The 27,640-nt window shown below is 43.7% G+C and overlaps 1 protein-coding gene and 1 long non-coding RNA gene across 2 annotated transcripts in view; one reads left to right on the top strand and one right to left on the bottom strand.

The window, feature by feature from the left end:
• SHC4 (SHC adaptor protein 4) overlaps positions 1 to 27,640 on the bottom strand; it is a 108,794-nt gene that overhangs the window by 72,021 nt on the left and 9,133 nt on the right. The window lies entirely within an intron of this gene.
• On the top strand, positions 9,758 to 27,003 carry LOC116664114. Its single transcript, XR_004320462.1, has 3 exons — positions 9,758 to 10,128; positions 19,484 to 19,489; positions 26,991 to 27,003. It is a non-coding gene; the product is annotated as an uncharacterized LOC116664114 (long non-coding RNA).

The following is a 27,640-nucleotide window of genomic DNA, read 5'->3' as shown; positions in this document are numbered from 1 at the left end:
CATTAAGTCGAGGGATGCAGACTTCAGTAGTCTTCTGTGTAGCTCTGCCCGGTGAGGCAGTGGGAGTAATCCTCTTAGCAGAGCCTCGGTTGACGAGGGAGAGAGTTTCTCTGAGAGTGAGCTCGGAAATGCTATGAGAGCCAAGTGGTCTGATTGCAAGTGATCTGTCGGCTCCTTGGAGATGGTATGCTTCCTGTTTCTCTTTCCCCTGGAAACCTTCCAGGCTTCCTCTGCTTGGAAATGACAAAAGCACTGTGGAAAGATGGCAGGAGCTGGGGGATGCCTCCCCAGACACATCTTGTAGTATTTCTCAGCAATTCTGTAGATTTCACATCCCAAGAGCAGGTCAGCGCACCAAGGGTTGCCGAGAGCCTTGTGTCAGGGAAAGCGTGCTGGCCAGGACAGTTATCTGGTGATTTTCAGTCAGACTTCTGTTGTCACATTCCTCCTGGTGGCCCTAATATTGACAACATTTTTTTTTTTGCATATTTGATTCTGTCCCAATCACAACTAACATCCCAAGGCTTGAGGACCTCAAAGAAGTTAGTGATATCTAGAGATTTCTGTTTTACAGACTTATTAGGAAAGGAACACTAGATATAGGGGGCATGGTAGTAAGCCCACCTCAAAACTGTCATGAAAGGAGGTCCCAAGGGTCCAAGATCCATGTTGAGGGTGCACTGAAAAGACCATTTTCCTGTCCTCACCAGTGCTCTGGCTTTTCCTGCCTTTCTGTGTCTCCTTCCATTCCTAGACCTTAGCTCCTGCTCCTCTTTTTCCTGCACCCAACACCCTGGAAAGAATGGACTCCCAACACAGGCTGAGGAACAGGTCTGGGCTCTAACTCCAATCCCCCCAGGAAGCCTTGCTAGTGCAGAGATTGGGGGGGGGGCATCTTTCTCTTCAGCTGTAAATTATCCATTTAAGACCAGGTGAGATAGTCTATCAGGGCACTGTTTTTGAAAATGTGACCAAGCACCTCCAGTTTTCCCACTCAGCCAGAGGGATTTGTCAAAAATAAATATCAGGCCATGTCCCTCTATTACTTAAAACCCCTGGCATTTATTATCAAAACAAGCTCGTTACTATAAACACCTAAACCCTGTGTCTTCTGGCCCCCATTTACCCCTTCAACTCCGTCTGTGTCACTGTCCCCCTGCACACTTTGCTGCCACATTGGCTTTCCTTCTATTCCTCGGATACATCCAACTCTTTCCAGACACAGGGCCTTTGCACTTGCTGTTTCTCTTCTGCCACTGCCAGCTCTGCCTAGCTTCTCCCCTACGGCTCTGCAGGACTGACTTCTTTTTGACCCTCAGGTTTTAATTCAACTTAAAACACCGCCTCAGAGGCCTCTCCTGTCACCTTGCATCACAGTCCCCCACTTGTCATTTTTATGCCACTGGCGGATTATCAGGCTTTCTTGTTAATTTGCTTGTTTATCACCTGTCTTCATTCCCTGGGCTGTAAGCACCATAAGAGTAAGGACCACGATCACCACCATATTCCCAATACCTGGGACAGCGCCTGGGCTAGGGCAGTTACTCAATAAATAAATACTGGATGAAAGAGCGAATACAGCTTCTACTGTTCAGCTCTGACAGTATCTTCAAAGTGGGCAGAGGGAGGTGAAGGTCTAACCGTTTTCTCCATCCTGGGGGATAAGTGAAGCATACTAGATAACTCAGGACTCAGGAAGAGACTCAGAGAAACTGTAGGCCAGGATGACACCTTTGGGAGGTTCCCAGATTTCTTTGTACAGTTTCCTCCGTGTCTGTGATTTTGATTATTCCCCCATCTGAGAGATTGGAAACACACACCCTAAACAAGAGGGGAAGGTGGGGAGAACGCGCCTGACTCCTCAGGCGTTCCAGGGGCCGGGGCCGGGGCCGGGGTCGGGGTGGGGGTGGGGAGGGCCGCGAATGACAAAGTCAATGGTGGGGGCTTTAACAAGAGAGGAGAGTGGACTGCACATCGGAACCGGAGGGGGATAGGCAAACAGAGTCAGCTGGGACGGAGTCGCTCCGGGGCTGCCGCGGCTCGGCGTCCCCCACCCCCCCCCCCACCCAGTGAGGGAGCGTGTCACCTGGGGGCGCTCTCAGCCCAGCGCGGTGAGCCACCAGCGGGGGGATTCCGGTTGTGAATGAGGACAGGGGTTTTCAGTGGAGAGCGGGAGCGGAGGCCAGAGAGCAAGGGACTCTCCCAAGGTTTTGTTCTTAACCACACTTCGCGGCGCGACACCCACCTCACCCCCTTCCTTCTAAGGCAACCCCAGTCGTTGCCTCGCCTCCCCTCCCTTGAAACCTCTGTTTTGCTTCACACACTTGTCTGTCAGCAGGGGTACACCTGCTGCCGGCCTCCCGGCGGTAAACTGAAGGTTCTGGAGAGAGTCCTGGCCGGAGGCGATCCTGACAACGAGCACGGACCCCACCCCTTCCGCTCTGCGCATGCGTGGAGCAAGGCGCCCTGCGCGAAGCGGAGAAAACCCACGCCCGGTTTCGTCCACGCTCAGCCCGTTTCACTCCCCAACCGCGGCTGTGAGGGAAGCAGAGAGAGGGCCCTGCATAAAAAGAGTCTGTCACTAGAACCTAACACAACATTGTAAATCAACTGTATTTCAATTAAAAAAAAAAAATCTGTCCGCGTCTTCGTTTTAGGTACCTGATGGCTGTATAAGTGAAAAGTGGCTGGATGGCCGGGCCTGAGGCAGGAGGAGTTTAGCTGGTTGATTTAAGCATAAACGGGATGATAATACCTCTCATTCACTTAGTAAATGGAGATCTGCACAAGACATGACCCAGCCCCATGAGGCTAGGACAACTATGAAAGAGATGATTTATCTTTTCTTTCCATGAGGTTAGTCATTGTTCTTAATTCCATTTAGTAGATGAAGAAATTAAGGCCTATTAAAGGAAGTGCCTGGCACAGTTTCATTTATTCAGTGAGACTGAATCAGGGCTTATTCTAGAGGCCACAGTCCATTTCTGGGACCCTGTGTGTAAGTCTCATATATCAGGAAAAGCAAAAAGAGGAGGGGTCACCCAGCTGCTCCCACTGACTGTTCCTCAGGTCTGCCCAGGTGGGTAAGTAGGTAAGGAGCCTGGGAGTCACATGGTAAGAGCAGACATGAGTCCAAGCTCTCCTGGGGCCTGCAGGGGGTGGCGCAGGAGACAGAAGACACTCCCTAATTCCTGACCCTGTGAAGAGGAGAGGACACTGAAGACCTTTATTTAAGGCATCCCAGGGTGGTGAGAACGTGGCAGGGCTCAGACAACCTTCGCATTCAGCACCTGACAGATGGCTCACCTAGCTCCCTGCTCACGCGAACCCCTTGTGCCCCGAGGCAGTCATAATATTTTGTACCATCTGAGCTTCAACCACTTGCTTCCAGCGAGAGGTGAACAGCCTATTCATGGCCTGTGTATCTTTGCATTCCAGGGAAGAAATGACTGGGGGTTTCAGAGAAAAAAATGAAAGCTAGCTTATGGGAACTTTTCATTCTGACTCTTACAGAATGATGACTTTGGTAGACCTAAAGAAAAAGAATATATAGTCTTACATCCTCAGAAGGAACGTATCTGCAGGATACATAAGATACTGTTAACAGTGGTTACCTCTGGGTATGGGAGAGCGGCAGCCTTTTACTTTTTACTTCAACTTTTTGTATTATGTTTTTAAAAATAAGTAGGTAGTATTACTTTAGAGTTAAAATTAAATAAAGCCTACTACTTAACCTCTTGGAATCACCATTTATTAATGACCAAGTAGGATTAAGGCCCTTTTTTCAATGGCATATCCCTTCCTTAGAGCATGCTTGCCCCAGTGCGAGGCGTATGGAGGAATACCGGTAAAGAGAAGGTTGAAAGCATTGGCCCTGCACTTGATAAGACAGGGAAGGATGACACTTTGAAACAATCAGAACTCTGAAGAACAGTATATCACGTATGATATGACAAGGGTATGACCTTCATGTGATAAATGTTCAACAATAGTAGAGGCCACCAACATGGCCTGAAGACACTGCAGGATTTTTCTGCCGCCTCTAGATCACATCAAGTTTTTCCCATTTTAAAAAAGGGGAGAGTGGGGAGAGGACATTCTCTTCACAAACTTGAGACATTGTCTCCACTTCCTTACTTTCCACTCAGGCTTTAACTCACTACAGTAGTTTCTAGTCTCAAGACTCTGCTGAACCTGCCTAGACAAAGCAGTGATCTCTTCCTCCACTCCGGCGAGCGCTTCTGTTCTCCGGCTCACCTGCATGGGCTTCTGCCCACCTCTAGCCACGCCTTTTCTTTCCTCTGAACCTCTCTCCTATCTTGATTTTCTTGAACATGTACTCTGGTTTCTCACCTTTATCCTCTGACTATTCCTTCTCAGTATCCTTTGCTGGTTCTTTTAATTTATTCCGTCTTTTTTTTATAAACAATGTACCTCCTCCTGGCACTCTATACCATTGGTTCTCAACCCTGACTACATATTAAACCTATCAGGAAAAAGACACAAATGAACTTATTTACAAAGCAGACACAGAAAAGAAATTTATGGTTACCAGGGGAAAAGAAGTTGGGAAGGGATAAATTGGGACTTTGTGATTTGCAGATGCTAACTACTATATATAAAATAGATGAACAACAAGTTTCTACTGTGGAGCACAGGGAACTATGTTCAATATCTTGTAGTAACCTATAATGAAAAAGAATTTGAAAAAGAATATATGCCTGTATACATATGACTGAACTATTATGCTATACACCAAAAATTAACACAACATTGTAAACTGACTATACTCCAATAAATTAAAAGAAAAAAAAACCCCACCAGGGAAGCTTAGAAAATTCTGGTTCCCAAGTTCTACTCCAATCCAGTAAACTCAGTCTCTACCACGGATACTCCTTTGACGTCCATTATTACCTGGGTGCTGACAGCACACAGATTTTCAACCCAAGCTCTCTCCTATGCTCCAGATATGCATAATCACATAAACATTCCCCCTACATCTCACCCTAGTTTGAGCACACTCTGTCTCTCAGTTGCAATGGAGTGAATTCACATCATATGCATGTTCAACTACTACATCCGTTTGCCCGGCAGAAAGTAAGAGATCAGTCCCTTTGTTCAGCTCCTTGGCCCCAAACCCTACTTCTCAAACTAGACTTTGATCTCCGCTGCACCAGGGAAAGGGGACCTCTCTGTAAATGCAAACAGGAATACGAGCCATTGATTCTGAGCCTTGATGGTCCAGGTGCACAGGTGTAAGAGATTTCAGGGACTGCCCAGTGTATTCTTTACATGTTTCACCCAAGTGCTGAATTTAGAACATAAGCCCCCTAAGAAGGAGCCTCTGGTGTCCCACCCTCTGAATTTGCCTTGCCCAGTGCAGCCAGCACTTTACTGACACGCAGGTCTAGCATGATATCACTCCACCCTCTCAAACCTTCTTCCCACTTAAAACCCTTACAGGTCCCCTTACCCCCATACTTAAAACAGAGCTCTTCAAACTTTAGGGAACTTCATAATCATCAGGGAAACATAAAGGGATGATTTGTTTAAAAACAGGTTCCTGGGGCTCTGACACATTCTGCTTCAGTAGGTCTAGGAGACTGCATTTTAATAAGCACTGGCGGATTCTGCTACAAGTGGTTCAAGTATGACACTGTGGAGAAAACATCAGTCTCCAGGAAAAGACCCTATTTGCTTAGCTGGATGCACAAAGCTATCCCCAACTATCATCATTCAAAAGTCACTTCTATGAGACCTCTCCTCTTCTCCTCCTTTCTGACCTGCATGCTTGGCCACTCCCTTCTCTGGACCCTTCTCTATACACTGTATGTAAGTCCAGCAGACCTTTCAGAAAACATTAATTGCCCATATGGCTTTATTTGGTCAATGTGTCAGTATCTCTTTTGGAAGAGGAACAGTGTCTGTTTCTTCTTTGTATCCTCAGTGTTGAGCCTCCCTCACCAATGTTCTTGAGATAAATGAGTAAAATATGGCTTTAATAACTTTTAAGACAAGATAGAATATGTATATTAAAAAATCATATTAAAGATTTAGGTAATACTTTTTTCAAACTGAATCTCATCTAACTTGGATTTCCCCAAAGAATAATCATAAAGGCCAAAACCCAATGCTTAGTAATTAAGATATAATGAGTGAATTGATTCAAAGAGAAGGTAATAGCCAGATACAGGCAAATCTGGAACCATATGGCCTACAAGAAAGACAAAATCCAAACTACTCACTCCAGCCCCTTGTTGCCATGGGGGAAACCGGTCTGATTTTTCAAGAGAAGTCAGAAATAAGACTTTGTTTATGAATTTTCCTAAATTTTAAAACCAAGAGGTCACATAACAAACAATCCAAAAATGAAATTTAAGAAATTTCATTTACAATAGAATCAAAAACAATAAAATATTTATGAATAAATTTAACAAAATAAATGCAAAATTTATACTTTGAGAACTATAAAATATTGTTGAAAGAAATTTAAGAAGATCAAAATAAATGCAGAGACATTCCATGTTCATGGATCAGAAGACTTAATGTTAATATAGCAATTCTTCCCAAACTGACGTGCCAATTCAACTCAATTCCTAGCAAAGTATCAGATGGCTTCTTTGCAGAAATTGATAAGCTGATCCTAAGACTCACATGGAAATTCAAGAGACCCAGAAGAGCCAACACAATCTTGAAGAAGAACAAAGTTGGAAGGCTCATGTGTCCCAATTTCAAACTTCCTACACAGCAACACAATCAAAACAGGTGTGGTATTGGCACATGGAAAGATGTGCAGATCAATGGAATAGCATTGAGCGTCCAAAAATAAACCCTCACATTTACTGTCAATTGATTTTTGACAAGGGCACCAAAACAACTCAAGTAGGGAAAGAACAGTGGTTTCAACAAATGGTGCTGGAGCAACTGGATATCAAAAGAATTAAATCACATATAAAAGAATGAAATTATACTCTTATTTCATACCATATGCAAAATAAACTCAAAATGGATCTAAGACCTGCATATAAGAGTTAAAATGGTAAAACTCTTAAAAGAAAACAGACAAAAATCATCAGGACCTTGGATAGGACCCAAAGTACAAGCAACCATAGAAAACAATAGATAAAAATTGAATTTAATAAAAATGAAATACTTTCATGCTTCAAGGAACACTCTAAGGAAAATGAAAAGATCACCCACACAATGGGATAAAATGTTTGCAAATGATTTATCTGATAAGGGACTTGCATCCAGAATAGATAAAGAACTCTTAAAGCCCAGTGATAAAAAGACAAATGACACAATTTTAAAATGGACAAATGATCTGAACAGACATTTCTCCAAAGAAGAGATACAAATGGCCACTAAGCACATGAAAAACTGCTCAATGTTATTCATTACTAAGGAACTGCACATCAAAACCACAATGAGATAACCACTTCACACCCTTTGGAATGGCTATAATTTGAAAAACAAACTGCAAATAGCAAGTGTTGGCAAAGATGTGGAGAAACTGGAAACTTCAGACACTGCTAATGGGCATGTAAAATGGTGCAGCCACGAGGGAAAACAACTTGACAGTTTCTCAAAAAGTTAAACTTAAAATGACTATAGGACCCAACAATTCCACTCCTAGATAGACACCCATGAAAAGTGAAAGCACATGTCCACACAAAAACTTGCCCTCAGACGATCATAGCAGCATTAGTCATAATAACCGAAAAGTAGAAACAACCCAAATAGCCATCAACTGGATGAATGGATCAATAGAAAGTGGTCTAGCAGGCAATGGAATAGTGTTTGGCAGTAAAAAGGAACGAGGTACTGATAAATGGTACAACATGGATGGACCCTGAAAAACTTATTCTAAGTGAAAGAAGATAGTCACAAAGGACCAGGTATGAAATACTCAGAAGGGATGAATCTACAGAGCTAGAAAGGAAGGTTGGAAGGATGGGGTATGACTGCTAAAGGGTACAGGGTTGCTTTGGGGGTTGATAAAGATGTTCTAATAGTGGTGATGGTCGTGCAACTCCATGAAGATACTAAAAGCCACTGAACTGTACATTTGATGTGGGCGAATTGTGTGGTATGTGAATTATATCTCAATAGAACTATTACCAAGCAACAATATAACAACAGCAATAGGTCAAACAAATCGTCTCTGCAGGCAGCGTGTGAGCCTGATATAAAGTACTCAGGAAATGCGCGTGAATGGATGAATAATGGATCTATGAATGAACTTTCAGAAATCATTATGGTCTTTTGAAATCTTCAGCACCCCTGAGGCAGAGTTCGTTGCTCTTCCCTTGGGCTCCCAGAACATCCTGGTCACACCTCAAGGTTGTACTCGCCCAGCGGTGCTGCAATTCATCTGTTTAAGTGTCTACGCCCGCCGCTGGACTGTGGGCTTCTCAAGGGCAGGGAGTGAGTCTTACTCATCATTATCCCCGGCACATCTTACAGGGCAATAAATGATTTATTTGAATGAAGTAGCCAAGAAATGATGTTCAGGAAGTCTCAAAATAACCTGCCTCCTAACTGGACCATCTGTAACGTGTTCCTTTTTAAAGAGGCATACCGCCAGTTAAAACAATCCTGAAGGGAAGCTGGTCGAAGACCTCCTGGTGCCCGGTTTGAGTGGGAATGTGCATCGTGTGCGAAGGGAGTGGAAAGTCCCTCCCCATGTAGTGCAGCACAATCTAGTGCAAACCTGGGCAGGTGGACAACGGGGAGGGGACCCCGCTTCCGGAATGGGGAGCAACACTGGGGAGCAAGTTTGGAGGGAGTCAGTGAGACAGGCCTCTATGGAAGAGGCACAAGTGGTCTGGGCAAACACTGCCCTTTTTTTACTGCACTATAGTTGATTTACAATATTGTGTTAGTTTCAGGTGTACGACTTCAGATTCTTTTCCACTGAAAATAGTTCCCTGTGCTATATAGTAAATCCTTGTTGCTTATCTACTTTATGTATAGTGGTGTGCATCTGCTAATCCCCAACTCCTAATTCATCCCTCCCCCTCCCTTTTCCCCTTCAGTAACCATAAGTTTGTTTTCTGTGCTGTGAGTCTGTTAACACTGCCTTTTCTTAGATGATCTTACAGCACCATTGATACTTCCCATCCAAGAGCACAGGGCTGCTGACACCTCCCCTCTCTCCACCACACTCTGTCCGCTTGTATTTACTTTTCTTCTTAGCACTTACTGCTGACAGCATTAAACATTCATTTGTTCGTTGTCTGCTCTATCCCCTACACCTAGAATACTGTCTGGCACACAGTAGTCCCTCAAAATAAACTTTGGATTGAACAGGTTTTTAAAAATCCAACGTCTACCCTGATGAAAACTCTTTCTGCCTAGGTTCAAAAGCCTGAAAAATCTAGATTTGTTCATTCATTCATAGGTGGGGACTTCGCAATCAGGGAATTTCAACTCTCTTGAGTCTTTAATGCTTACAAAGATGGAATCTTCTAAATGAAAGTTGTGTGTTCTGCTTTTTCTTTCAAAAGCATAATCTCTCTCTCTCCAGGGTTCCTGCCCAAGCCAGAGACAACCTGGGAAGGGAGCAAACCCTGTCACTCTGGTCCAAATCCTCATCTTCTATGCCCTTTCCCTGCTAAGCAGACTCCTTTGCTGCAGCAGGCAGAGAGAGCACCTAAACTTTTAAAGGCCATCCCCAGTCCTTCTAAAGCAAGCAGAACTGATAACATCTTAAGTATAATCTCCTGTGGAATTTTAGAATTCAATCAGGGCAGTTTTAAATGGATTCAGAAGAAAAGCTTCTCTTTGACAATGGGCAACACAGGATCCTGCAAATAGCGTGTCTTGAAGGCCTGAAGCCCAGGTCAACAATAGAGATCTTGGTCTGGCTGGCACTTTGGTGACACTCTAATTTACTAGGATATAGGCTGTCTACAAGTGTCCAGAGAAAATTCTCAATTCATCTGAAAAAAAGAATTGGTTGTCCGTGGGCAAGAAAAGTATGACAACCATCTGCATCACAGGAGGCGGCTGGCTGTGCAGGGTCTCATACCAACAGTCCTACTCACACTGAAAATCCCTTACACATGGGCATTTTTTTTGAACTGAGAGAGGTTTCATCTCTGCCTACAGACCTGAGCTCAGACAGTGTCACTCCGCTTGAGGTCATCCCTGTGGCAAAAAACATACTGAGAGCATGTGAAGGGCCATGACCTCTCCTAGGAATAACTTTACACCCGTGTCTTAGGAGACACAAGTGGCTCTTTCTGTCGCTGGGCACAGCCAGAAAAGTTGTCCTACGTGATCATGCCCTTTTGCATAAGCAGAGACTTAACACTGTCTATTCTCATGAGTGTTATTTCTTTTGGCCCTCACGGTGGAACCTGAACAGATGGATGAGACCCCTTTTACAGACAGGAAACTGATTCTCAGGGGTCAGTGCTCTGCTCAAGGGCCACAGGGCTGATAATGGAGAACCAGCTCTTTTGATGTTTAAAGCTATACTATTCCATGACACCTCCTTGACCTGGAGAAGCTGACCATCTAGGGGCATCTCCAAGCCCTACAGCTATAAAAATACAAGATAATGCACAGTGAGGTTGACCACTGATGTAAGAGACTCGAGTGTTTCATCTTATCGATGAGGCATCTGCTGACAGCAATTCCTTCATGGTACCTGGGTCAGGTGAGAGGTGTCATGCTTACCTCCCTGCAGTGTCCCATGCTCCAGTATGACATTTAAAGTGAAAATGAATTCAAGAAAGCGAAAACTTCTGAATTGAAGATACTGCATTGTATCTTTCCTCCAACCCACCCACCCAAACCCTCACGATATATATAAAATAATACATATTTTATATTATATATATATATATATATATATATATATATATATATATATATATATATATATATATATATATATATATATATATATATATTTGCATGAAGAGAAAGAGTTGGAGAAGCCAGGCACCCTCTGTATGTGGCAGACATTTGTATATTCTGTCATGACAGGAACTTCAGGACTACTTGCTACATCTATCACCTAAAACAATAAGTTCCCCACAATATTGATCACCCATTTTGTTCTCAAAAAGCAAACACTGCATCATACAAAGGCGAATCCTCCTTGAAACAATATGTTCTCAGTGTGCTCTTTACAGAAACTCTTTGGGGACCTTATATCTTATATTCAATTTTAATGCTGTTGGGATTCAAAAGCTGCAACCAGTCACCTCAAGCTAAGTCCTTGGCGGGGAAGAGCAAGTGTTGGCCCTGGGACCCAGACTCCCAGGAAACTCAGAAGAGTTTTATCACTGTGGAGGCATAATCCTAGGAGATCAGGAATGCTATTTTTGGTTGTTCTTGGGGAAGGTCTCTAACCTGGAAGACTGGCCTTCCTAATGAAAATGATAACTGGAACACAGGCCCTGCTCAGATTAAGTTACCTTTGAAATAGCAATTGACTACTCTCTCCTGATGGACCCCATGAAATCCCATGTTGTGTCAAAGCATTCATAACATTCTGAAGAGAAGAAACCTTAGCAGTACTGCTTATAGGAAGAACAATGAAGTAATCGATCCCAAAGGGTGTGTAACGGGAGACCTGTGGTCAGAAAGGCAAACTTTCTCTTACTCCCTGGAAGGTGCTCATTCCTCCAGACACTTTATCCTTCTCTTTTGTTTTTATTATTTTTTTCATTGAAGTATAGTTGATTTACAATGTGCTGGTACTTTCTGGTGTACAGCATAGTGATTCAGTCAGACATGTATCTATATATACATACACACACATTCTTTTTCATATTCTTTTTTGTTACAGGTTATTACAAGGTATTGACTCATTCTCATTTTATAGCTCCCCCACTCCTTCCTTTGCATACGTGGGAATGGTTAGCGCTGTTCCACAAGTATTTGCAGTTGCCGCCTGCCCAGCATGGAGTACGACAGCACTTCTCTTGCCCCTTTGAAATTGGCTGCAGCTCTTGATTTAGTGAATGACATTCAAGCAGACTGTCACTTTGGGGGTGATTTTCCACATTTCCTCTCTTTCAACTGGGAAAGCACAGAGATAGGGCTTCTCTCAGCCCAGGTCCTGAGGGAGAGCCGCACAGAGTAGAGCATCCGGCCAACCTGCTGTGGACGTGTGGCGTCAGCAAGACATAAACCTTTTTTCTCTAAGTCGCCGAGATGCTGGGATTTACTTATTCACACAGAATGACCGAGTCTATCCTGACCGCTGCGGCAACCTCAAAAGGGGAGAACGGACAGACCACAGAGTCCAGGCGCTGGGGCTCTGGGAGTTAGGCAGGCCGGGTCTGCCTCTCAGCTTTGCGGGTACCAGCTGTGACACCTTGGGCAAAGAACTACATCTCAAGGCCTTAGTTTCCTCATCTCTAAAATAGGGACCGTAACTTACCTGTTTCACACCGCTATTACCAGACTCAGATAAGGGAATGCGGGTGTGGTGCTGAGCACAGTGATGGAGCAGGAAGAGGGCTCAGCACAAGGCAGTGACTATCCTGGGATGCCAGTGCTCTTCTTCCCCTTCCTCTTCAGTTCCCGTCACCTCCTAGTTTGGGGAGTTGGTGAATAAGCCTCAACTACTGTGAAGGGACCTCAATCAAGAGCACTCTTCATGGGAGTGTGATAAACACCGGGATGCAAGGTGCTATGGGAGGGTGTGGGAGGGGCTCTGACTCAGCCTCTGAGAATCAGGGAAGATTTTTCAGAAGAAGGCATGCTGGTGTGAGCTCAGAAGGGCAACTAAGGGGAGGCTGGGGGAGGGATTTCCAGGCAACGGGCACAGCATGTGCAAGAGGGAAGGGCAAGAATAAACATGCTCCCAAAGCACTCAACATTCAATATGACTGAAGTCCAGAAGCATGGCTGCAGGTAGAGGCAGTGGCTAATGTTATCTATTTAATTGTCTGCCTGCGTAACTCAACGGGCTCTTGGGTGCCAGCAGCTGGGTCCTATTTACCTTGTATTCTTAGAGTCCTGCCCAGTACCTGGAGTACAGTAGGCTCTCAGTAAATGCACGCAGAATGTCTGATGATTATAACCAAACTTCAGGCCACCTAAGGTTAAGTGTGAGGCCAGTTTCTCTTCATTCTTCCGTAAGCTTCCAAACAATACTTCCACCCAGCCCACTTCACAGACTCAAATAAATACAAGCTAAAAATATAGCCCAGGTCATGAATCATAAATGAGACGGAAAAGCAGTGACTCACAGAAGTTAATCGGCTTCCCAGGAGAGTGTTGCTGGATGTCGTTTGCTCTGAAAGATGAGGCAAACTGCCGGCCCCGTTGCTACGCAGATACAGCTAATGCAATTCTCAGGCCTGCCATCGGGTGCCCATCTGGTATTCTAAGTCTCCCATTCAGAGGTGCCAATGGCAGCAGCCCCTTGCACCCCAGACAGGGCAGCAGAGGGACGAACCCAGGCACATAGGGTAACAGGTGTCTGCTCAGGAAAATGGTGTAGGGCCCTGTCTTCTGTCTCAATGGTCCAACTGTGTCCATCATCTTGTTGGTTATGGCCTTAATTTCGTTGCTGCTATAGCCAAGGTAGCACCTTTGCAGAATGGCTTAGTGGATGACTTACCAATATATTTGTTTCCTTGTCTAATTAAGAACTTAATCTAATCCAATAGTGACGGTGTGTGTGTGGTCCCTCTTGCCAACCTATAATCCACTTAAAACGTTGCCTTTGAGTTTTTGTCCTTATTTCTCAGTTCTGAGCACCTCAAAAAAACTAAAGTATACCCCACACCTCCAAATCACACAAGTCTGACTCAGCCTTGAGTACTCAGGATATAGTTTTTCATTCGAGTAAACACTTATTGAAGGAACACTTACAAGTGAGAGCGACTGGAAGTACCACCACAAGGCAGACAAGCCCTAGCAGCCCCATCAAACTCTCTCTCCTACCAGTGTCTGCACCCATCCCCCTGGAGAGACTCAAATACCCTTACACTTCTGCTCCTCCTTCTGCCTATCAGATTGAATCCCGTCCTGAACAAATAATCTGAACTCTTGGGTAGCAATATATATGACTAACTTACTATTGAAACCTGGGTACCATTTAATTGTTGCTGGAAAAGGCTAGTTGGAAAGAGCCAACATTTTTGTCATCAGTCGCCGTGTTTAGTCAAACATGATGTCCACAGTAGGAGCATCTGCCTGACAGTGGTTTCCAGCTCTCTGGGACTGTGACCAGGCCCAGTGTGTGGTCATGTCTGGAGGCCATGGTGGCCAAAGAACCTCACTCACACCACTCTCCCCACCCCCAGTCACAGCACCAGAGTCCTCCATGAATGGTCAGTTGTTCAGTCATGCTGAAACCACAAATCACATTAGCCAGTCTCCCACTTGGTGATAAACTGCTGAATGATGCCATACTAGTTTTCAGCTTTTATGATTTCTCTGAAAAAGGAGCAGCCAACAATATGCCTTTGCAGAATCGCAGTCCAAATGTTAATCATCTCTCATTACACTTCTTTGTACATGAAACACAAGAGTTCTCTGTAGCTCAAGTCAGTGAATTCTGACTCCTGATAATATGACTAAAAGGATCCTAGAGCTTGAAAGGGACTGTGAGATTATCCGTTTCAACCCCTCTACTTTTCATGGATAAAAAATTAAGTGGCATATCTGATGTCACTCAGCATTTAAAGCACAGGCAGAGTAAAGTCCACTAAAGACACAAAACGAACGTCAGAAATGTACAAGGGGAACCAGAAGATTATGACTGGGTGGACATCGAGGGAACAGAGAGTTTCACAGAGGAAGAGTTTGTTAACTGAATTCACAGCCGCTGAGAGGATGACTAGGCTAGAGGCTGGAAAATGTCCACTAGAATTTGGCAACTACTGGTTTTAACTGTTGGCATTAGTGGCCCAATATCAGTAAAGCAGAGGGGTAGAAGCCAGAGAGTGGGACATTTAGAGGGTGATCTAGAGGCAAGGAAGAAAACCAGTGAGAGTGCTTTTTTAATTTTTGTTTTGAGAACTTGATATTTTAGAGGAAAGATAAGCTAAGGGAAGAGGTTACTATAGAGATGGAACAGACTTGAACATGCTCTTATGATAGAAAGGTTGACACTTGGAGGAAAGGGGGAGAGATCACAGTCCTCAGGGAGGCAGAAGTGGAGTTTACCCAGGAACTATGTAAGGCCTGATTCAAATATATTCTTTTAATAATGAGTCAAATATATTCTTTTAATAATGAATCAAATTCTCCCAAGTGCCCAAATCAAATAGCTTTTGAAGTTGGAAGAAACACGTGCCCTCTTCATATGCCTGGACACTCTTTGGAGATTCTTAAATATTCTTTTAAATAATCAAGGCCAAGCTTAAGTTTGTGTGCTAGAAGCACTGTTGATGGTAGACAGCAGCACGATCCTACAACTTCAACCATCACAGGGATGCTTCAGCACTAAATCACAGGGGCCTTGGAATCGGATTTAGTCAATATTTTAAAAAAACAAAATAAAGCAAAACCCTAGACTCATAAAACCTTTGTATTGGAAAAGACTATTTGTCCCCAACCCCTGATTTAAATAACTTGAACAAGGTCAGGTAACATCACAAAGCTGTAAACAAGTATAGACATTTGTTAACTTGTTCTCTCTGTTACTAGTACTAAATAGTACAGCATCATTCAGCAGCTTATCACCAAATGGGATATCCCTCTATCACAGATCAAGTTCCCCACGAATTCAAACATAGCTTTGTGGCTCAAACTCAAATAATCCCTCTAGACTACTTAAAGTGATGCCTTCAGAAAGCAACTCAACAGACTCTCAGATTCAATTTGCTTACTTTATAGCTTGTATTTTTTTAAAAATCTCAGCATTTTTAGCTGAGAAGAAAGACAAGAGAACAGGAAGATCTTTCCTGTAAAGTCCATTAGCATGAGGTGGATCATTAATACTGTTAGTCATCACATTAAGTAATGACTTTCTACAAGAATATATAGTTCAGTGTAATTCATCAAAAAGATGGAACAGGAAGTAATATGTTAGACGCAAGGAGAGGTCAATTGGTAACAGCTAATAATGGGAGTCTAGTTCAGGTTTGAGATTCTCATGGAAAGCAAGAAACTTCTTTCCTTCCCCAGCTGCTGACTACACGCTGAACCTCCAACCATTGCCCTGAACATCCCTGACCAATGGCGCTCACTAAGTACACAAATGGAAACCAAGAAGCGTAGGTGACACCAGATGGCTCGAGACCAGCCACTCCCAAAACACCTGAAGAGGATCTCTGTTCCTAGCATCACTTCCTTTAACATTCTTCTAAAATCCTGTATCCTCAATAATGTCCTCTGATTCTCCGACTGAAGAACTGAGATAGACAATTCAACCATTACCAAAAATCATCCTTTTCAACATTCAAATAATAACAAAAAAAAAAAACAACCCAATCCAAAAATGGGCAGAAGACCTAAACAAGCAATTCTCCAATGAAGACATACAAATGGCTAATAGGCACATGAAAAAATGCTCAATATCGCTAACTGTCAGAGAAATGCAAATCAAAACTACAGTGAGATATCACCTCACACCAGTCAGAATGGCCATCATTCAGAAGTCCACAAATGACAAGGGGGGAGGGTATAGCTCAAGTGGTAGGGTGCTTGCTTAGCATCCACAAGGTCCTGGGTTCAATTCCCAGTACCTCCTCTAAACAAATAAATAAATAAGTAAACCTAATTACCTCCCCCCCAGCAAAAAAAAAAAAAAAAAAAAAGGTCCACAAATGACAAATGCTGGAGAGGGTGTGGAGAAAAGGGAACCCTCCTACACTGCTGGTGGGAATGCAGTCTGGTGCAGCCACTGTGGAAAACAGTATGGAGATTCCTCAAAAAACTAAAAACAGACTTACCATATGATCCAGCAATCCCACGCCTGAGTATATATCTGGAGGGAACTCTAATTCAAAAAGATACATGCACCCCAATGTTCACAGCAGCACTATTTACAAGAGCCAAGACATGGAAGTAACCTAAATGTCCATTGACAGATGACTGGATAAAGAAGTTTTGGTATATTTATACACTAGAATACTATTCAGCCATAAAAAAGAATAAAATCATGCCATTTGCAGCAGCATGGATAGCCATGGAGAATGTCATTCTAAGTGAAGTAAGCCAGAAAGAGAAAGAAAAATGCCATATGAAATCACTCATATGTGGAATCAAAAAAAAAAAGACACAAAAGGACTTACTTACAAACAGAAACAGACTCACAGACATAGAAAACAAACTTATGGTTACCAGAAGGGAAGGGAGTGGGGAGGGATAAACTGGGAGTTCAAGATTTGCAGACACTAACTACTATACATAAAATAGATAAACAACAAGTTTCTACTGTACAGCACAGGGAACTATATTCAATATCTTGTAGCAACCTATAATGAAAAAAGAATATATATGTTTGTATATATGTGACTGAAACATTATGCTCTACATCAGAAATTGACACAACATTGTAAACCGACTATCCCTCAGTTAAAAAACAAAAGCAAAAACAAAGAACAAAAAACAAAAAAAAATCTAAGCCTGCACACTTTGAAGTTATCCAGGGACGAGCAGCTGTGAAGTTGTGCACAGCTCTGTGTGGACACTGTGATGACCTGCCTTTGTCTCATCCATCTGAAACCATGAGCTCTTATGAGGCCAGAGCAGAGACTGGATTGCCTGCTTATACCTTTTCCTCCTTTTTCCTTTCCTTCTTTCTTCCATACTAACAGCCCCCATTGTATCCAGCTTAAAAAACTACCATTTCCCAGCTTCCCTTGGAGCCATGAGACCAATGAGACATTAGAGGAGGTCAGTGGGTAGGACTTCAGGAAAGCTACTTAAAAGGGGCTAACTCAGCCAAGAGGCACACCATTTTTGACCTTCCTGCTTGCCTGGAAAACAGGCATGACAAGGGCTGCGTCTTGCATGACAAGTGGCTGTACTGCAACCTTCAGTGAGTCCGAGGACGGAAGCCATGTGTTAACGGTGGCCAAACAGAAAGATGGAAGGAGCCTAGGTTACTGATGACTGCGGGGCCACTACGCAGCCCTGGCCTGCCTACTTATGGACTTCCTTCCCATGTGCTAAAAAGCAAATCTCTGTTTCATTTAAACTCCAGTTACTTGAGCCTTGGTGATGACCTGACCCAAAGTGATACAGTGGCCTTTTAACCTGTGTTTTGCAGATGGCAGCCGAGGAGTCAGGGCTCCTCGGTGGCTCCCTTCCTACCAAAAAAGAGCTCTGTGAAGAGGTTCAGGACTAGAGTCAGTTCAGCAGGTCCTAAACAGATTTTCCTGTATACAGGCAAAAGTAAGATTTTAATCCCTATTACCCAAAAGCAGAGGCTTTATACAATAACACCTTAAATGGAAGTCTCGTCCTTGACAACTTTAAATGTCCTAAACATGACTGAGAATACAGAAGAAAGTCCCCAAAGAGACTTTTTTTTTTATTATTGAGTCAACACTAAAGCTTATGCCTGTATTTTTCTCTTAGGAGAGCACCTCAGTCCTTCATTCAGAGCCCATTTACTCTTTATTTGGAGACAGTTGTAAAAGGTTGCCCTCTCGGGAGCTCAGAAGCCCAAACTGAAGTTTTGAGTTTTCCTGGAGACAAGCTCACTGTCAAAAGCAGAGTGACAGCTGGCTGAGCAGAAAATTTGTGAAAAATAGACGTATACATTTAAAAGCACAGCCATTTCGGGACTCAGAGTTCAGGACAACTAACCCACCACACTCATTCACTTCTGAGGGTCTGTCCAGAGTCCCAGCACAGCCACGACTGTAGAATGACAGCTGCATTCCCGCCAGAGGAAAAGTGAGGTGACAGTCCCATCTGCATCAACTTACAGGAAGAGACCCAAGAAAGTTGAAAACGCACGTCCACACAAACACTTACACATGAAAGCTCACTGCGGCATTATTCATAAAAATCAAAAAGTAGGAACAGCCCACATGTCTATCAACTAATGAATGGATCAACAGAATGTAGTGTATCCATACAATGGACTATCATTCAGTCATAAAAAGGAATGAAACACTGACGCATGCTAGAACACGGGTGAATCGCCAAAAGATTATGCCAAGTGAAGGAAGCCAGACACAAATGACTGCATATTATATGATTCCACTTACACGAAATGTCCAGAAGAGGCAAAGACGTAGTGACAGAAAGTAGATTAGTGGCTGCCAAGGGCTGGAGTGGGGAACAGGGAGTGACTGCTACTGGGTGTGGGGCTTCTTTTTGGAGTGAGAAAAATGTTCTCAAACCAGATCGTGGTTATGGTTGTGTAATTCTGAGACTGTACTAAAAACCATCGAATTGTACCCTTAAAGAGTGAATTTTATGGTATGTGAATTACATCTCAACAAAACTGGTGTGAAAAATAAAGCACAGATCTAGAGGGGAAAAAAATCTGGTATTTCTCTCAAAAAAATTTTTTTTCAATCAGCTATCAAGCATCTCTGAAGAGAAATAAGTATATAATCTTCTTAGGTTTCCAGATAAAATATTTTAACTTTTAGGAGACTGACTTCTAAAGGAAGAAGCTTCATTCATCTGGGAAGTTCAATGACTTCCCAGTGATGTCAACTAAATGAGCTCGACGGCGGCAGGAGTGCTACCAGTGGTGCTGACAGCATCTGCGGGCACCGCGTTCGGAAGAAACAGCCCCGCTCTGAGCTCACTTAAACAGTTGGGTGATGACTCACGGAGTTTCTGCCCTTTCTGTTTTTCAGAGCTGCTCAGTGTGTGTAGGAAGCATTAGCTCACTAGCAGGCGAGCCACCTCAAACCCTTGCTGGAAGTCAGCAGGGGATAAATCATAAATAAATAGCTCCCCCGTGAGTACGCACGCGGCGCTTCCTGGCGGCCTCCAGGATCAATCCGAGCTCCTTGCCGGGCCCCGAGGGGCCGCCCACAGCCGTGCCCACGTCCCACCTCACCCTGCCGCTGCTTTTTCCTCTCCCTTGCCTCTCCTCCTCCACTTCCTCCTTCTCTTCAGGGCTGACACCCTAGGTAGAAAAGCGGACTCTGACATCTTGTGAAGGGAGATTGGACAATTCACCGCACATTCCAGGCCAGAACGTCTCTGACTTGTGTCATGCCGGGGTTTGCTGCACGGCCATCTCCCCCATCTCTTCTGCCCCCTATGAGGTACATTCTGAATAGTCCCTCCACGAAGCATTCCTATCACCGGCCTAGGCATGATGATGCGGTGCTTGAAGTCTTAGCCGTCACTGTCACAGAACTTTGCAACCTATTCCTGTCCCTCATAAAAGATGAAGAATTTAAGATCTGGTGTTGGAGAAGGGTTTGTGTTTGAGGGAACATCTTAGAGCTACTCCAGAAGGGTTAATATGCTTTTTAAGTGCATCTCTGTACTTGAAGGGATTGAGAAGAGATACTTAAAATAACTCAGACAGGTCCTGAGAGTCCAGCCTTATGTGGACAGGCGTGCATTAGCTCCCACGAGCTGTCTATCCATGAAGTGTGTGATGGGGAGCTTGTTGGCAGGGTGGGAGGGGATGTGCAGTTAGAGCTATTCTGAAGTTTAGGCTTTTATTCCAAACTTTCAGTATTTTCAAGGGACTTTATTTTCAAATCAAAAACTTTTTCCAAGTGTAAACTCTAATTCAAACAGATACATGCAACCCAGTGTTCACAGAAGCACTATTTACAATAACCAAAACATGGAAGCAACCTAAATGCCCATTGACAGATGACTGGATAAAGAAGATGTGGTATATATACAATGGAATACTACTTAGCCATAAAAAAGGATGAAATAATGCCATTTGCAGCAACATGGATGGACCTAGAGATTATCATAACAGGTGAAGTAAGCCAGAGAAAGACAAATATATGACATCACTTATATGTGGAATCTTAAGAATGACATAAATGAACTTATTTACAAAACAGAAACAGACTTTCAGACATAGAGAACAAACTTACAGTTACAAAAGGGGAAAGGAAGGGGAGGGGAGACAAATTAGGAGTTTGGGATTAGCAGATACAAACTACTATATATAAAATAGATAAACAACAAGGTCCTACTGTACAGCACAGGGAACTATATTCAATATCTTGTAGTTACCTATAATGAAAAAGAACATGAAAAAGAATATATATACGTATAACTGAATCACTATGCTGTACACCAGAAATTAACACAGCATTGTAAATCAACTTCACTTCAATTAAAAAAAATTTTTTTTCCAATTATCTCTTCATTTAGCCAGAATAGCATCTTTGACACCCTTTCAGAAACCAAAAGAAAGCCAGCATAAAATAGCTGAGCCTCTGGTCAGGGCTCTCCTTCATCCCACCCCACAGGTTCCGTTCCTGGCTGAAGCACCAAGCCTCGTTGTGCTCCCAGCAAAGCCACTTGGGTCACTGGCAGGAGGGAGAGGACCCTGCCTCCCCAGGGATGTCATTCCCCATTCCGCACCCTCTCCCATCTGTTCAAGGGTAATCACATACAACCAGTTTTGACTTCTAGAAGCTAAGTTGAAGCTGAGTGATGAAAAAGAAACCAAGAACCTAAAATGATGTCATCCTTTCTAGCTTTAAGTAAGCTAGTCTATATACTAAGATGAACCATTTGCCAGCCACAAGTGCACAACAGAATTTATTTAATTCTGGTGTTATTCTCTCATAGAAATACATCAGACAAAATCATAGGTTCTACTCTCTAAGACAACATACACGCCCACACTGACAGACATGTTCCCACACACTGGGGTGAGTTGTTGCAAGGTGGTAAATCTTAGTTACGTCTCTCTCACTTGCCTTGGGGAAATGGTCTGTCTTCATGGATCTCAGCATCCCCAGCTGGAGAGTAAGCAGAAGAGCATGCTCCTTGACTGCAGACCAGGACCCCCTTGGACTGGGAGCACCCACCTCCCAAGGGACCGGGCTTGGGGAAGCAGCTGTGCAGGTGAAGAGAGCAGGAGAGGGACAGAAGACAGCAAAGTGAAACAGCGCAGGGAAGGGGAGGTCTCCACCCAGCGCCAGGAAGTCAGGGAATTGTCTTGCAATAGAGGAACCACCAGAAGCATGGCCCCTCCTCTGGGACACTACACTGCCACCGGGGATCAGCACGTACTGACATGCAGGGGTCCCCCAATCTACTAATCAGACACCAAAAAAGCATGTTACAGAACAGGGCACATGGTATAATCTTCATCTATGTCAACAAGGATGTTTGTGTGTATATACAAATATTCAGTGCTTAGGGGAAAAGTCTGAAAGAACACAAAACCAACTTAATAGTGCCAATGACCCTAGAAAAGAGTGTTCACCTTTTATTTTCTGCACTGTTTGAATTTTTCCCCAAATGAGTATATACTAAAGTTTGATATTTCAGAAACTCCAATAAAGAAAACATGAGATTAAACAAATAAACAAACAAAAAATTCAAAAAAGTTAGTCCTCATTGCTCTTCCTCCCTTCTTCTAGTCCTGACTTTTCCATTTTGAAAGAGTACAAATGAGAGAACAACCTTGTGCACCAGGATCTGGGAGGCCTCTGCATCCCTAGGAACACCGGGCAAATGAGTTAAAATGTATCTATTTTGTTGAGCATGGCAGATAGATAGTAAAGCCAAACTGGTCTTTGGTAGAATTGGTAGAGTATATTTCTAATACTTAATGTTATCACACCTGAGAAAGATGCATATTTCTTCCAAACGACAAACAAAAGCTACTGAGAACAAATCACATCTGCCCTTGTAACAAACTCGTTCTATTTGTTTAATGTTTACAAAATGATATGGAGATGCAAAGGGCAGCCTATAAAATGCAGATTATTATTAAGAGAAAAAAAGGGGGGCCTTCACTTAGTCTCAAGCTGGTAAATATGTTGACAACAGTGGTGGAGGGAAGACCCAAACCTTGCATGTTTTTTGGTTTTCTTTATAAAGGGAAAGGCTTAGGTCCATAGAAGAGTTTCTAAATTTAACCGTCCATCCCCAGAGATACCCTTATAGTTGCTGATTCCGTTTCATCTCCTGAAAAACAGGGTCTTGAATGGGATTCTGCCTGGGCAGTCAGGATATCCATTGTATTCCTGACTGTGTCTCTTATTTCCTAGTTTGCCTTCGGACACTCTCTGTATATCACTTCCCCTGAACAGAAACCGTTTGGAAACTAACTCCAACAGTATTCATTAAATGCTGTCGGCTCTTCAAGGGCAAGCTGTTGCTGTCAAGTTCCTTAGGGGAAAAGTAGACTGCAAAACATGCTCATCGATTACAACAAGGCCACAGAGCATTTCTGTGTGGTGACAAAAACTGGAAATGCTTTGTGAGACACATCAACAAGCCGAGCTGCTAAACTGTTAACACACAGAACTGCAATAAAACTGCTAACCAGCTGCCACTTAACCAACTTGCTGCAGCCAGCAGGTAACTGGAACGCCCACATCTCCTCTGGCACCATTCGGCATTGTGGACTCACCAAGAATACTTAATGTATTAATCATTCTTGCATAAATTCTACCCATAGTTCCCTATCTACACTCCTTTCTTTACAGTGAGGTGAGTTCTTAGAGACATCTTCCATGCAATCGGAGCGCAGAATCAGTTTCATTTCAAAAGTCTTTTGATGAGGACTTACTGTCTAGCACAGGGAACTATATTCAATTTCCTGTAATGAGCCATAATGGAAAAGAAACTGGAAAAAATATATATGTATGTATGTGTGTATATCTATATATATAACTGAATTGCTTTGCTGTATACCTGAAACTAACATTGTAAATCGACTCCACTTCAATAAAAAATAAGAATAAAGAAAACCTTTTAGAGTGTCTTAACCGCATCTAATTTAACATTCTTTTTAAAAGCAACTTGCCATGATAAAGTCTTTCTTTGCTCTAGCCCAGATGAATCTCATGCCTCTGCTTAAATATCTAAATCCCTTAGCCTGAGATTTATGGCCTGCTATACACAATCTGGCTCAAACCTCAGTTTCCTGTTCACCAGTTTTTTCCAAACAGCCTCTACTCTAGCCAAACTGAAATCAGTGCTCTTCTATGTTTCCTTATCTATGCTTCCTCCATCTGGAATACCTTTTTTTTTTTTTAATTATCCCTGTGGTCCAACCTTTAGGGACCATCTCAAATGGCATCTCCCTTGGGAGCCTTCCCTGACCACTCAGCTAGAAGCTGTCTCTACCTCTCAGAGTTCAGTACACTGATATGTTTGACAATTTTCTATAGGTCAGTATCATTTTCCACTTTGCACTATGATAATGCATCTGCTAGTTTCAACTGAAAGCTATAACAGTAGAGCTTCACCAAGTGTGTTTCATGAAATAGTTCCATAAGAAGCTTATCAATAAGTTTGAAAATACTGCCTACTATAGTCCCCACCTTGGAAACTGCAGTCGAGATGGAGAAAAATGGACGTGCATGAGAAATGTCATAAAGGTGGAACTGACAGGACGTGGTAACTGAAGGCTGAGTGGGAGTAGTTCTGACTTGGACCACTGGGAGATGCCTCTCACCAAGAGGGCAACAGGAGAGAGTGGAGGTGTGGGGTACCCAATGTGGCACTTGGTTTGCAGCAGTTGAATTTGTTTTGTTGTTTTGTTTTTTGGGGGGAGATAGTTAGGTTTTACTTATTTTTTTTTAGAGGAGGTACTGGGGATTGAACCCAGGACCCTGTGTATGCTAAGCATGCACACTACCCCTTGAGCTATTCCCTCCCCTGAAGCAGGTGAATTTGAGTATCTTAGTGGAGAGGGGGACTAAGAAGATAAAAGGTCAAACTATGGCTCTTTATCAGTTCTCATCATCCTTGAATCCTCCATGGGTTTGACACCGTTTTATCCAACCTCTCTGTGCTCCCTCTCCCGGGTGACCCTGCCGTCCCTCCATCCTGCTCTGCATGCTGCTAGCTGTGGCACCATTTCCTGCCCTTCCTCCGCCTCCAAGAACTACTTCAGTGTGCATTCCCGAAGCCCCCTTATCTCCCTGCTCTACGTTCTCCCTTTGGAAACCTTGTCCATTCCCTGGACCTTGATGCCAAAAGCAACAATGATAGTTTCTCCTCAGTCCTAACTATTCAGTTTTCTTCTGGACATTTCCACCTGGGTGTTTTGAGGCCATCTTGAATGTAGCACATGTGAAATGGAATTCACCCCTGATGTCCAAACTCTTCCTGCTCACCACCTTTCCTCTTGGAGTGGTGTCACATCTTTCCTCATTTCTATCTCCACCGCCTTTGTTCCCACACCGCTTCTCATCTGGGCTCTCTCCTTTTGGGTCCTCTCTGAGCACTGCAGCCTGTATCATCTTTCTAAAACATACCACTGAGCTGGTCATTCCCCTATTCAAATAAATAGTCAATGGCTTTCTGTTGGAAAACCCAACTTTTCAGATACGCTACAACTTTGTTACAGCATCAGTCCATCCACTGACCTATGTATACCTAACACACTGCCCAACCAAGTCAGATTACTCACTGTTCCCCAAATGCATCCTCCACTTTCCCGCCTCCACGCCTTCACCCCTGTCATTCTCTTTGTCTAGAAGGCTCTTCCTCCATCTCTGCCTAGGGGGACTCCACCCATTTCTCAGGACTCAGTTAAGATGCCTCATCTTCACGAAACCTTCTACAATCGTCTCGAATGGATGGAGTCCCCTTTCCTCTCTGAACTCCCACAAGCTTTACTTGCATCACTGCGGTGTCATTTATTATGCACTGCTTTATGTTACAGGAATTTTTGTGGCCATCTGTGTTCTCCTTTCATACTGTCCTCCTCATGCAAGAGGACATCTTATTCACAAACGGCCATGGAAAGAGCACTGGCCTGGGGGGTCAAGAGACCTGAATTTAGTCCCTGCTCGGCTGCTGATAAGCCCTGTGACCTTGGACCGCTGAACTCACTGTGAAACAGAACTTTGTAGTCAATGTAGCAGTCTGAGTCCTGAGTCAAGGTTTAAAGGAGCTGTGCTGAGAAGGGAGGACAGGGAGGGACAATGTCTCTCAAGGGCCTGGAGTTGGCACTAGGTGAAAAAAAAAATGTTTGAATTATACATTTCACCATTTCCCAATGAATGATTCATATAAATTATTCTCCGATGACACTGAGGGGAAAAATCTGATTTCTGAGGTTTTACTTTATAGCACATGGGCTTTTTGCTCAAGTTGCTTGTTTTCTGGGACTTCTTTCCCTATAACCAGAGGAAGTTTCCAACCCCAAGACAGAGTCTGTTCTTAAAATCTACTTGTAAATTAGATGTTAAAACTCTGAATGCATTTCCCTTTGGAAATGAAGATACCACCAATGGTAGGATACCAAGTTAGCCTATAAATGACGCTTAGCCCAGGGCGCACCTGAGTCAAGGTCGAATCTGCTGCCAGTGAGGACACACCTGACCTACAACTGCATCATAACAACGAAGTGCGCCCCCCTCATTCCTGCCACAGAAGTATTGTTTGGGTGGATGTGAGAGAGTGAACTACAGTTAGAGAGTCTGTGGGTGGAAGAGAGAATAAAGAAGAAAACCTGAGAAAATTAGAAGTAGCTGAGGTTAGATTTCCAGGAGTCAAATGCTGAATCAGGGGTTGAGTCTTCCATTCACAGTCACCTCCTGATGCATATCCCAGGTCTGTGCACTTCAGCCCTCTGAGTCTGGATTCCTTGACCTCAATACCACTGATGCGCTGGGCTGAGATTCTGTGTTGTGGGGGCTGCCCCGTGCACTGCTGGGTGTTTAGCCCCATCCCTGGCCCCTAGTCACTATAAGCCAGTAGCACCTCCTTCCTCTTCTCCCACTTTATGACAACCACAAATGCCTGGAGGTATTGCCAAATGTCCCCTAAGTGACAAAATCATCGCTGGCTGAGAACCACTGCACTAACTGGACTCAGCGGAAGCCCCCAACTTTTCTGTGCATCAGAATCACATAGGGAGCTTGTTTCAAATGGAGGCTTGTGGGCCCCAGCCTCAGAGATTCTGATTCAGCAAGTCCAGGACTGGGGGCCAGAGAGGGAGGGAATCTTCACTTTTAAAAAGCATTTTTAACTGATACAGTTGTCTCTCAGAAAACTTTGGGAAATCCTGCAATGAAGATCCAATGAAGTAATACATGTGCTTCCAAAAGCAGATGCTTTTTACTTTGCTGCACTGAAGGAAGAGGAATGCTGACTAGTAAAGAAATAGCAGGCAACTTCAGAGAAGAGGGCAGGCCTGCCCTGGTGAGCACCGTGGGAAAGGCTTAGGGAAGAAAGTTCCAGCAGGGTGGCACTGCTGGCCAGAAGAAAGGATGCCAAAGGGACACGGTAAAACACCAAAACCAAATTTCGTCTACCTCAAATTTTGTTTTGCCCAAAGGCACTCCTAGACCTTTGAAAGTTCATGCTCCCCCCTCCACCTGGGACCTACCATGTGACAAGCTCTGAGCTAAGCTTTTTACATCTATTTCTCATTTCCTTCTCTCCCTAACCATATGAGAAAGCTCATCAACCTTTAACGTTATTTCTCTGGGAAAATTCACTGTCCCAAAGAGGTGACGTAAAAACCAACTTCACCTGGCATGTCTTCACAAAACAGGGACAGCCTGTGCTCGTCCCAGAGCCCCACGACCCCTAACTCTGCAACTTTGTTAGGATGGGAGGG

Source organism: Camelus ferus, chromosome 6, assembly GCF_009834535.1.
Source record: "Camelus ferus isolate YT-003-E chromosome 6, BCGSAC_Cfer_1.0, whole genome shotgun sequence".
NCBI lineage: Eukaryota > Metazoa > Chordata > Mammalia > Artiodactyla > Camelidae > Camelus > Camelus ferus.
The sequence above is the reverse complement of the archived record's forward strand: the minus strand, read 5'-3'. Positions and strand labels throughout refer to the sequence as shown.